This window comes from Aricia agestis, chromosome 5 (assembly GCF_905147365.1).
Source record: "Aricia agestis chromosome 5, ilAriAges1.1, whole genome shotgun sequence".
NCBI classification, from domain to species: Eukaryota; Metazoa; Arthropoda; class Insecta; order Lepidoptera; family Lycaenidae; genus Aricia; species Aricia agestis.
This window is the reverse complement of record NC_056410.1, coordinates 2,762,276-2,775,131: the sequence shown is the minus strand read 5'-3', so window position 1 is coordinate 2,775,131 and position 12,856 is coordinate 2,762,276. Positions and strand designations below refer to the sequence as shown.

The window sequence follows — 12,856 nt, the reverse complement described above, 5'->3', positions numbered from 1 at the left end:
TTGACATTACGTCAGAGCAAGCTACGTTGGCGATTGGCTGCATTGCTAGTGCTAATGCCCGCTAGGTCACGAGTGCGCTTCGGAATCTCGTTTTAAACTCTGTGAATTTAAACACGAATTATACAGTGCCTCTAAATTAATATCTGGTAAGTCTTGTTGGTATTATAATTTACGTACTATATTTGTTGTTTATACTGTAAGAAATGTCCGTTTGCTAGAAAATATGGTTAGGTACTGGAAAAAAGAAAAAAGTTGTTTCGCTGTAGCCGGCCTCACGAAATCTAGTTATTATTGCAAACCAGTTTGCAAGTTTTATTTTATTTAAGGTTCGTCGTATTTCGTACCAAATCATTCTTTAAATGTTCGGCTACGAGTTCATTTTGAGTCATGTAATTTATACGTTACGTTTATGTCATGATTTCATCGATCGCAAAATATTTGGGTACTTGCTAATCATAAAATATTACCTTTATTGCTTTACCCACGAGTTAAATTTGATTTTAAACAGTTTATCTTAACTGTTCTTTCTCTTTGCACTGTAAGAAATTACAGTGTAAGAAGATAGCCTATTCCTTTACATTTCACATGGGTGGGATTGGTTTTCGTCTTATGAAAAGAAATATCGATGGGACTTATAGATTTTCATAAACATTCGCGTCATCATACCTTGACTGACTGATTCATCATTCATGAACACATCTACATAATTTATAAAAGAAACTTGAGTGACTGATGATAATTGATAAGTGATAACACATATCTACATAATATAAATAGAAATTACTATGTCAAAGCACAAATCTATAGGCGTGATCGTTTTTCCGTAAAGTTTACATTGTTAGTTATATTTTTTGTCTGTGCTCAACAATAATTATTGTTTTAGTACTAGAATAATATCCAGTTTACAGTGCTTAGTTATTTCTATCTGATTAGTTATAGTTTTATTATTTATTAGTTTCAGTCAGTACTCTCTATTGTACTTATAAGACATATTTTCTTTAGTATTTGTTCTAAAGTAAATTTTGTAGCAGTGTCTAAAGTATGCTAAAATAATAGATATTTTTTTAGTATTTCTATACTATGCATACTAAAAATATTAATACCTCGATCATGGGAATGGCACAATAGATTTTCAATTGTTATGCGATAGCCGGGTGCCGCAAGGGGATTGATGGGTTAAGGCCATCCCCTGAGCAAACGACCTTGACCATGCATTGCCGCGTTGCCGAGATCGCACGAAAATCCTATTTTTTTACTTATTTAACGGCTAATTACAAACGGAAAATATGTAGTTAATGAAATTGGCGTGTGTTTCAAATAAACGTAATTTGTAAATACTAGGGAAACACTGAATGTATGCTTGAATTTAAATAAATTGGTATTACTTTGGAAGCTGATATCATTAGTAAAATAAACAAAAATAGTAAATTAATAACGGAAAAAGGAATGTTCACATGCTGAAGATTATTGAATGTATTTTTATTATAATTTTGTAGATTTCAAATGATGAGTTAATAAAACTCTAAAAACGGTAAATTACGGTATCTACTTAGGGGGAGCGTCTTAAATCTTAATAGTGCAAAAAGACTTATGATACAAAAAATATAGCAAACTATGAATTTTAGAAGGTCATTCTTTACCACGAAAGTGTTATTTCACAAAGAATTCACACAAATAAATTTATGTAACATGCAGAAGGACATGGAATTCAGAGACAGAATTATTAAACAATGGTTAATTTTTTTTTATTTCACACACACAAGATTTATATGCTTATTATCTGTGTCTTCTGTCGATTTGAGCAGAAAATGGAATGTTTTCAAGTGTGATGGAATTCAGCTGTAAGGCTGTAAGATTTTTGTTCAGTGTTTTAAAAAACCTGTACATGTAAGTTTTTAGTGTTTACTTTTCCACTTAGTTCTCAATTTCTGATTACTTTTGTTTTTATCTTTATGAAATACTTATGTAATGTGTACCATATATTTGATTATGATTATATCATTAATGTGGTACATGCATGTAAATTAATTACCTAAATAACATAATTTAATAGTTATCACATAAAAGAGTGATACTTCATAGGCATCATTAATTTTGATAAGTTTTATGGTAGAAAAGGTTTAAAATAAAAAATAATTGCGGTGCTAGCTAAAATTTGCTTGCTCACATTTTTGCGTGTATAAATAACTAAGACATTGTAAACGAACAATAAGATATAACAGCACTATCAGCTAAAGTAAACGAACTCATAATTGTAGCAATTAGCTTTAAAAATAATGCAGTCATGATAAGGGGTATCGGTGTGTTGACATAATATGCAGCAAAGTCCTCGCTTTTAGGAATTAGTAAAATATACCTTATGCCCAAGCAGTACTTGCCTCGATGAGCGCAAGACGCCAAGGTGATAAATTACGGAGTCCTTAACGTCAAAAAGGCTTGTTTGCACTTTCATGTGAGGTGAGATACGAGTCCTGATTATTATTTTTGGCGCTCATACTAGCTACGATGTAACTTGAAATATCGAATTCCAAAACGGTATATGAGACTTGTAATTTTGTACAGTTACCGATCGATCATAGTTAGGGAGGGGAAGAGGGGATTTCGCGACAAGCTCGAGCGTGTCAGAGTAAGCTTGTATAGGCTTCCGACATATTGTGTCTAGTTATCATGGTTACTGTACTATGGGCAGAAATCGCTAAGTAGCGGAAATTGCCAAAAAACTTCGATTTTGATGTAAAGAAATGAACCCTTAGATAAGTTTTTTAAAGAGTAACATACTTAAAAAATATATATAAATTTTTTTTTTCACGATAATTTTTTTTTCACGATTTTTTTTTTCTTGTAAACCTTTTTTATATATTTCTCTTTCAAAAATCTATTGAATGTTACTTTTCACTACATCAAAATTGATGTTATTTGCCAATTTCCACTACGGTATGTATCGATCTCTGCCCATAGTTATAGTATGGCGTTGGACGCCACCCTTCGGCAGTATTTTCAGTCTAGCTCCTAATCCACTTCCCGGTCCATTATAGAAGTTGTGCAGGAATGTTCTATAGAATATTAGCACACATATATTAGCACACGAAAAATATAGAAAAATCAAAAGGTTCTTTGAGAAAATCATGAAAAAAAAATTGATTTGCATTTAAAAAAAACATTTTTTTTGTTTTCAAAAATGCAGTTACAGAGCTCATTAAATGAAGTAACAAGTTCAGTGGTTCTTTCTAATATGGATTTAGTTCTAATATTTAATTTTTTTAATCTATAATCGGCTTTGAAGCACTGAGTGCCGAATAGAAAAGTCACGTTTCAAAGTCCCATCATTTTAATCTAGCCATTTTATTACAAAAATATTTGGCACACGTATTAATAACACGTGTAGGTATAACATATCCAAATATTATCAAAATCGGAGACATCGACTATTTTTTCTTGTCCGCTTGGCGTGGAACGCCCCTAAAGTTGCTCATGTTTTGACGGTAAAAATATGTATTATATTTACTAAATAGTAAATACATTAAAGACTACAGTCTTCATTGTCAAGGTCATAATTTCTTAGGACATTAGTCTTTCCGCCTTCCGTTGCGGGGAAATATGATACCGCATTTATACATTCGCACGAATAGCGAGGCGAATGACGAACACGAATGTGTAAACAGTGCGCTCACTGTTCGCCTCGCACTTCGCCTCGCTATTCGTGGCATTCGCGTTGCGAGCGGTTTTTCGGGCGCGAATCAAAGGGCACGAATAGCGAATACGAACTTACTGATTACAGCGTCCGACCCTACAGGACGTGTACAAAGCTGAACATACATAGTACACTTTACTGAAAATAAGCCTATTTTTAGTACAGTGTATAGTATTATGTTATCATGTTATTATTATAATAATGTAAGTACAATGTTATAAGATTATATTATTTTGTTGTTAAAGTATAATAAGTATTATATTTATTAGTTTCTTAGTAATATTTATGAGCACGTAGCCCGCCGACAAACTACTATGCAGTTTGGCTAATATAATAAGGAAATATATTTTGGTTTTTAATAAATATTAATTTTCATGACATTTAGTATATAGAGGGTTTCGGGGGCGATAAATCGATCTAGCTAGGAATCATTTTTAGAAAATGTCTTTTTATTCGTGTTTTATCGATAATCGATAAACTGAAAAATATGACTCTTCCTGACATCTATTGGCGAATAATAATACTATTTTGTTAGCAACTAATTGTTTTAACGACCAGCAGATGGCGTTATTAAGTTACACGAAGTCAATGAGTGTTTGCTATACCGATCAAAGCTCGGTCATCCAGGTACTTATTATTATGTAATAAAAATGGAGTGGAGAGAAAGCCGAATTTTAGAATTCCTAGAATTTTACAAAAAGGAAGAGCTCATTTGGAACCCAAAATATCACTATAATAAATTTCATATTTTTCATTCAACAATGCTATCATAATATGAACACGTCCTCCATGTTCGTGTGCGAATGTCAAAATGAATCACCCCACGAATGTGTGAACGGTAGTTCGCGACAAAGTTCGCGACAGCATTCGTATACGAATGTTTCGTCGAATCAACGTCGAATGACGAGGCGAATAGCGAACGCGAATGTATAAATGCAGTATTATGTAGGTACGGCTTACGTCGCTTAGTAGAGCCAGCAAGGGCGATGGATTTTACGCTCTTTGCCTACCGGCTGTCGGCTGTCGGCAGAGTAATTTTGTATCTTGCGAAAGCAATGCAGCAGCAACTTTATTTTGTACAATTTTCTGTGGACTTCTACAAGTATACAATCCATCCTAATATTATAAATGCGAAAGTGTGTCTGTCTGTCCGTCTGTCTGTCTGTGTTACCTCTTCACGCCCAAACCGCTGAACCGATTTTGCTGAAATTCGGTATGGAGATCCTTTGAGTCCCGAAGTACATAGGATATTTTTATCCCGGAAAAAGGTATGGTTTCCGTGCGATAAACGAATTTTGGCGCAACGGAGTTGTGGGCGTAATCTAGTCTATTATACGTTTGAATCATTTCTCAAAAATTCATCGTTTTGACTTTTTATTTGGTCTGAGCGTTTTGTGCGTTGACTCACGCTATCGGATGTCCGTTAAGACGTTTGATGGGCATATCGCACGCATGACTGTTCGCATGACTACGTTTTATCGCCAGTCACCAGTCACCACACATGTTGATGCCCTTTTACTTTAAAATTGGGCTGTTACTGGCGTTCTAAAATGTGTAGAATGTAGAATGTAGAAAAGCTTGAGATCACCTTCTGGGTTTGGAAAAATTATATCAGACATAAGTCAAACTTTTCCTTTGGGATATTGTTATTTCTTACAATGCCTATGTTCACAAAGAGATTGACGTATTTTCGAAGGACCAACACTAAAATCAATACTATTTTTTTAAATTTCCAGAAGTACAAAAAGGTTTTGAACAGTTCTTCGGTTATTTAAACTGTTGTGAACTTAAATGATCTACAATCTACATTTCGAGTGAAAGGTTTTCGGAAACCTTTCACCTGTGTAATCGTAAGAAATATTCCGTCTGGCGTCTTATCATGCTACATACAAGGAGCGAATAATGCTGACTGCTGACGCAGATCTTATATTTTTCGTTGAAGTTCAATCCCTGATACATTAACAATTGAAGAGTGATATTTCAAAATGTGCTATGTCCTCATGATGCAACTTTTGGGTATATATTAAAAACTGAATTGTGTTTATTCTCTTACATAATGCATTGTAATTTTATGTTAGTGCACAAATACATTGTGATAGAAAGTGTTATGTAGATAAAGAAATATATTTTTTTTACATATAAAAGGAAAAAATATGTAATTTTTATTGTCCTTCATTTCCAAAATGCACTAAGTCATTAAACATAATGAACTAAGTCATTACTTTAGTACGTTTTGAAATAAAATCACAAAGAAAATCGTTTTACTATTGTGAAGTTTTCAGATTTATTTACCTCAATATAGTTGTTTGAGTTCAAACTAAATCAGGAAAAATGAACCCTAAAAACAGTAATTTTATTTAGTTAATTATTTTATTGGAAGAAAAATTGAAGGTAATGAAATTAGACAATCAATAACTATGGAAATGAATAAAAATTGAATTTACATGGCACATTAATTAAAAATTTATGGCTCTGGACATATAAATGGCTCTTTATCATTATTCCCGTAGACAGTTTCTTGATTAGACACCACTTGTACAACTTCCAAGTGCTTGGTCATAAAAGGCTTTAGCAGCCGCTGGTAGATCACAAAATTGAAGTAATTTTCTTACATCTTCTTTTTCTCTTTAGTACTTTCTATATTATTATAAAATCGATTAGGAACTATGTTTTTCTTGAGAACAGTATATTTTGTTAAATATTCACCGGTGTAGGTAGTTTTTGTGCCAACATACGGCATACTATATCTTACACGCTTTTCAACAGTTTTCTTCCACTTTTCCTCATTTTTTCTTCGTTTCCGTCAACTTTCAACTATTTTAACGGCACAATTAAACTCTTCAAATTCACTTTCGTCCATTTTTACGTTGACAATGACAGATTGTGTTCCGAAACGTGCTAAGTAAGGAAGTGATTCGTTCCAAAATGAACTAAGTTACACACACATTTTGGAATAAATCTGTTATTGACTTAGTACATACTGATTGTGAATCCGTATTTTAAAAGCAAAAAACTCACGCGACCTAGTACATTTTGTGAAATTTATTTTGTTCAGTTACGTTACTGCTGTGCCATAGAGTAAAACGAAACATTAAACTGAAAATCAAAAAAAAAATACTTAGTACGTTTTGGAATATCACTCTTCAATTGCTAAACTAATGACTAATTTGATATTCTGAAATCTAAATGAATGCTTACTAGACTATACTTACTTTTTTTAAATCAAGACCTTAAGAGTCCGGGTGCCATCGCAGTTCTCATACAAACATAATACCAAGATAATTTCCCACACGAGAATATTTACCATATTTGAGTTATCATTCAGCTTAAGATAGTAATTACCTAGGTTCCTGTACTTAGGTTCCTGTATTTTTGGTAAGTATGTAAATATTTTTACTACTTTGTACAGGAACCTAGGTAATTACTATCTTATGCTGAATAATAACTCAAATATGGTAAATATTCTTGTATGGGAAATAATCTTGGTAATTTGTATGAGAATTGCGATGGCACCCGGACTCTTAAGCAAGCCAAAAGGGTGTTCCGTGCCAAAATGGAATTGCCATACCTGAATAACCTGGCATAAGGCAGTATGTTGAGAAGGTCACGTTACTTACCTACGTGAATATTGTTTCTGCTGTCAAACATAATCAACATGGATTACGCGATGTCAAGTCATCTGTGCGAAGCCATGCTCAAACGTTTACACTTGTATGGATTTAGGAAGGGTAGACTCGCGATATTTTGTAGTATGTCTGAAAATAGAAACTAAGGACAAACTAAAGAAAGATACACGGAAACAGTGGAAAGGCTGGTGTTTCTTCATAGCTTTAGTCTGTATAATAGGGATTTGGTTAACGGTCATCAAAATCTTAAGAGTTATAGAAACTCCACGACAGTACACGATAAAGTTACGAGGAAAAAGGAAAAGAGGAAAAAGGTAAATACAGTAAAGGGGAAAACTGAACAGGAAATAAGGAATAAGTGCGTAGCACCAGTGTTTAAACTCAAATATATGCATAGAAGTCATCGTTTTGTAATAACAATAATTTTAGCAATTATTTTTTGCAATTTTAAAGAAACTTATGGCACACTTCAGTTTCATTCAAAAGTTATACAGTTTGTTGATAAAGCGTGAAAGAGATATTTTTAAGTGGACGAATGTGTGATTAATCTGGCCGAGCGATGACGAATCATAAGTGACTCATATAATATTATATACTTGGTCTTCAGATTGAAACAAATTTTTCCTTTTTAAATAACAACTACGGCTCAAATGTTTCAATAGTTTGGAAAATTACTTTACAGGCGGACATAAATGCTTGATGATTGGCTGGAATGTTTTGGAGCACGTTAGACGTAGGTACTGACTGAGATGATAGGAGGATAATTTTATAGACCTAGCTTTTGAGAGCAAATTACAAAGATTGGTCAGAGTAGACAGAATTATAGAGTATGCCGACTTAGAACTGATGTTGAAATTTTTAAATTTGACGTATTATGACGAAAATCGTCGCTAGGGTTGTTAAATTGTTACCTACGAATTTAAAACTATGACATATTCGCTGAACGTGTTTCTCTTTGGTCGTATTGTTGTTTGTGTTTTGGCACATGCGATTAAAATTGTCAGAATCCTATTTTGAAATCTTTATTTTAAATATTTAAAAATAAATTATATCAGCCAGCGCGAGGCACATTCCGTTCATAATCCTAGTGAAACCCGACGAATTTGACAGATATTGAAACCTGTCCGTCTCTTTGCAGTCGAACTACTGGTCGTTATGTCTATTGTGGATTTGTGGTGGTGGTGGTGATTGTATATTTTTTACACTTGGGTATCATGCCCCTACTTATAAGTTAGAGGGACACACATTTTACCACTTTGGAAGAATCTCTCTCGCAAACTATTCCATTAGAAAAAATGATATTAGAAACCTCAATATGATTTTTGAAGACCTATCCATGGAATATACAGGTGTAACAAAAATAAGTGATAATACTTTAGGGTGTGTATGTAATCCTTGTACTTTGTAGAGAGTTCACTGTGAAAGTAGCATCGCTGAAAGACCAAATTTTTTTTTCACTTTTGTATGGGGAAACTCGTGACGCTCGGGCCTTTGCCCATACAAAAGTGAAAATTTTTTTTCGTCTTTCAGAGCTGCTACTTTCACAGTGAACTCTGTACAAGGAACACGTACACACCCTAAAGTATTATCACTTATTTTTGTTACACACTGTAGATGCAGTTCACAGACTACATCACTTACAAGTTTCAATAGTATAGCTCTTATAGTTTCGGAGAAAAGTGGCTGTGACATACGTACCTTCGGACGGACAGACAGACAGGCAGGCATGACGAATCTATAAGGGTTCCGTTTTTTGCCATTTGGCTACGAACCCTAAAAATGCTTCATTTATCAAGAAAATTTAATGTGCGAATGGTATGTTAGGTAATTATTTTCAGTGTCAACTATCAGCGACGTTGAATATTGCTTACTTTTGGATTATACTCGTGCGAATACGTTTTTTGTTTACCTAAAAGATTGTGTTACGTAAAATAACTAAATACTTATTATTATGTTAAACTTATGAGCCACGACTATAGTTTGTGCGTATTATGATGATATGCGTGACACATTATAATATACAATAGTAGGGAAGTTACCTAACAAAAATTAATCGATAGTTTAAAAATATCGAATCACTTCGTAAAAATAAAATAAAAATAAAATAAAATAAAAATTGTTTTATTTCTGAATAAATTTGAATCAAATATTTTCAGAATGTTGAACTACATGTTGCTTACCACCGGTTAGGGAACTAACCCGGCGAGAAGAACCGGCGTAAGAAACTCGCACGGGGCCACTTTTTAGTAAAAAAGTGGAAAATTTGTCTTTTAAAAAAATAAAATTTACAATGTAAATAACTTAATCTATACAATATGAATACACAATTGTAAGTCACATATAATAAATGTAGAAGCAGCCTTGCAAGCAGCCATCCTACTCCCAAGATGTGCTATCGTTTAGGAAATCGTTGACCGTATAGGCTTTGGCACACAAACGTTCTTTAATTACTTTTTTAAATTTAATATAAAGGAATTGCAATCGAAATTATCGATTTCGTACTGACATTTCAGTGGTGCCGGCGATTTGAGATGGCCGCCCTTTTTTATCGATTTGATTTCGATTCAACAGAGTCAATCTCTATTGACATAAGTTTCGTTTCATGCATATGACATTTCTCAATTTTTTTCGTAACAATAATTTTATACTCCTATTTCACAGTTACTATTTATAATTTTTATTAATAAGTTATCATTTAGCATCTTTTCATTTTTATTCATTTACAATAATTATAGAAAACATTTGTTTTTGTTGATGGAATATAATTTATTACATTTTGATATTTTTTGTTTTCTTGTAAAAAGAACCCGTAGCAAGGAACGTGAAAACTGTCACCAATATCATCTTAGAACGCACAAACTATAATAAAAATGTGGTTGAGAAAATGTTAGACATGAATTTTGACACGATTCGCAAGTTCTAAACTTAACTTCATATACACAGCTTTTTATTCGTGTACCCCTAAAGGCAGAAGGCCTTTATGTAACTCGAGTGTTCGCACCATTTATTACGGAATTTAGATCTATTTTGAATAATTATAATATTCGTGTATGCTGTAAATTGTAATCGCCATTTTGTAGTCGTTCGTTCCACGAAGCAGCTACTTAGATTTGCATGTAGAATGTAAAAAATATGCCGTATTAGTTGTGCCACAACATAAATGGTAGTACACGTCAATGGACCATTGATTCTAATAACTCATTGATTTCACGACAATGGCTTCAGTGGCCTTATAAATAAACAATGGTTGACAATGTAAGCAAGTGACAAATGTGTTACCACTTACCACTCGAGATTAGGGCTGCTAAAACAACTTACAATAAAAATGCTACCGGAAATTTAAAAAAAATGCGTTAAGTACTAAGTGGGCGCTTAGACCTACAAATACAATTTAACAATTAAATATTGAACAATATCACGTATTGCGTATTATAATTGTCCGTCTAGGGTTTGATATTGAACATTGGAAAAAGAAAATACCCAAATGACGATTACAACTTTAACGACTTTTTGAATCGTTATATTTAAAAAACGGTGCGAATTTTTGCAACCTCAAATGTCTAACTTGACTGGGGTATGGGTTCAATAAAATTAAACCGTGATATCTACACTACTATTATAAAGAGGAAATATTTGATTGTTTGTTTGTCTTGAATAGGCTCCGAAACTACTGGACCGATTTGAAAGATTCTTTTACCATTGGAATCCTACATTAATTCTACTGAACATAGGCTAAATTTTATTTTGGAAAAAAATAGGGTTCCGTAAGATATTTGGAATTTTCGGACGCAAGGTATAATTAAACTTTTTAATCGGGACTTAACGCGACTTATTTAAGTAGTAATGCTACTACCAGTACATACTTTTTCTCGACGTTTTTAACGATTAAAAAGTTTAATTATAATGCAACGCGAAAGTTTAAAATGTTATCGCAAGGTGTAAAAATAAAAAATCAACCAGAAATGTTACTTTTTTCGCGTACGCTGCCTAAACTATAAAAGATAGAACCATAAAATGTTCTAAGTAATTGGAGATCTTTTAAATATCTACAAAAAAGTCCGCGACACACTATACCTATCTATGTTGAGTGAGGCACAATAACCATTTTTTTATTAAAAAATCTTGAAATGTTTTTGGACTACATTTAAATGCCTTTATTTCACTCATGGCATTCATTCTTATCAAAATAAATTATTTCATTACTAAGTACAGTTAATGTAGATAATATTTGGTCTTTGAATGATTAAAATTGGACGTTTGATTTTAATGTTATGGCGAAATTAAAATATTACGATTTCTGCTGCACGTTGCGAATTGGGCGTCGTCAAGGCGCGCCGCGCGGGTGTGCTCGCCCGGAGAGTCCACGTAAATATTAATTATTATTACCTCGATCATGGGAATCGCAGACACAATAGATTTATAATATAATAGTTATGCGACAGCCGGGTGCCGCTTCATTCATGGGATAATATTATAGTGCTTCATTAATTCATTACGTTTTGAATGACTATTATTTTTGATTGCTATTATAATTAATTTCTATCCAATAGCGGCAGCCGGCTGCCAGCATAACAATTATTGAAAATCTATTGTGTCTGCGATACCCACGATGCCGATGGAAGTATAATTAATGCATATTTTTAAATCTACACTATTTCTGCTGAACATAGGCTATAGCCTATAATTATTTAATGAGAGAAAAAAGGGAACTATATATATCTTTTTTTCTCTCATTAAATGACCTATAATTATTTAATGAGAGAAAAAAGATGAAAAAAAAATATTTAAAAATCAATGTCCACCCGTGCGAAGCCGGGGCGGGCCGCTAGTTGACAATAAAATTGCTCGTCTAGACGGCCTATATAAATGAACGGGAAAAAATCTTTAAAATGCGTTGCAACTTGCACGCGTGCAGTGACTCTTTGACTTTCCCAAGTAGTCCCAATTCCCAAAGAGTCGTTGCTGCCTTGATGAAGGCTGGCTTCTTCTCATTTTTATTATCATTGCTTACTCCAATCTGTGTAACTAAAATGGTCCCCCTAATTTTATCTTAATGAGCATTCCTAAAGGAAGCATCAATTAAAGTGGTTGACAACACTAATGTAAAATGTGCTTTGATAAGGATGTGTCTGGCGCGATTGTTCGCCACCTAATATAAAGCTGACTTACATTCCGAGACAGAAATGTTTGTCTGTTAATTGTCCCATTAATGAACAGCAGTCCAGCAGTGAGCTCTGGTTTCTTATTAAGAAAACGTTCAATCATTTAAGCAAACTTCCTTACCATTGACTGTGGTATAATATTTTTGCAGTCTACAGACATTCTAATTAAACTCATCTTGTAATTGAAAGAGTTCTCACCGAACAATTGCAGTTCAACTGACGTGATATAATCGAAATCTTAAAACATCTGAGGTCTTGCATTATAAACATTGGAAAGTTAATTAATTATTATGTAACAATTACTTTTTACATCCTACCGACCGAATTTGTTTTACAGCAGATTAAAATCTGTAAGCAGATTATGCTCTCTGCGATAA

General features: G+C 33.3%; 1 protein-coding gene across 2 annotated transcripts in view; it reads left to right on the top strand.

The window, feature by feature from the left end:
* The first annotated feature begins 35 nt into the window (after positions 1 to 35).
* Positions 36 to 12,856, top strand: part of LOC121726899 (esterase E4-like) — a 28,486-nt gene continuing 15,665 nt past the window's right edge. For both annotated transcript variants that reach the window (XM_042114544.1, XM_042114543.1), the window contains exon 1: positions 36 to 146. The gene's annotated coding sequence lies outside the window, so the exon portion shown is untranslated. The remainder of the gene's footprint in view (positions 147 to 12,856) is intronic.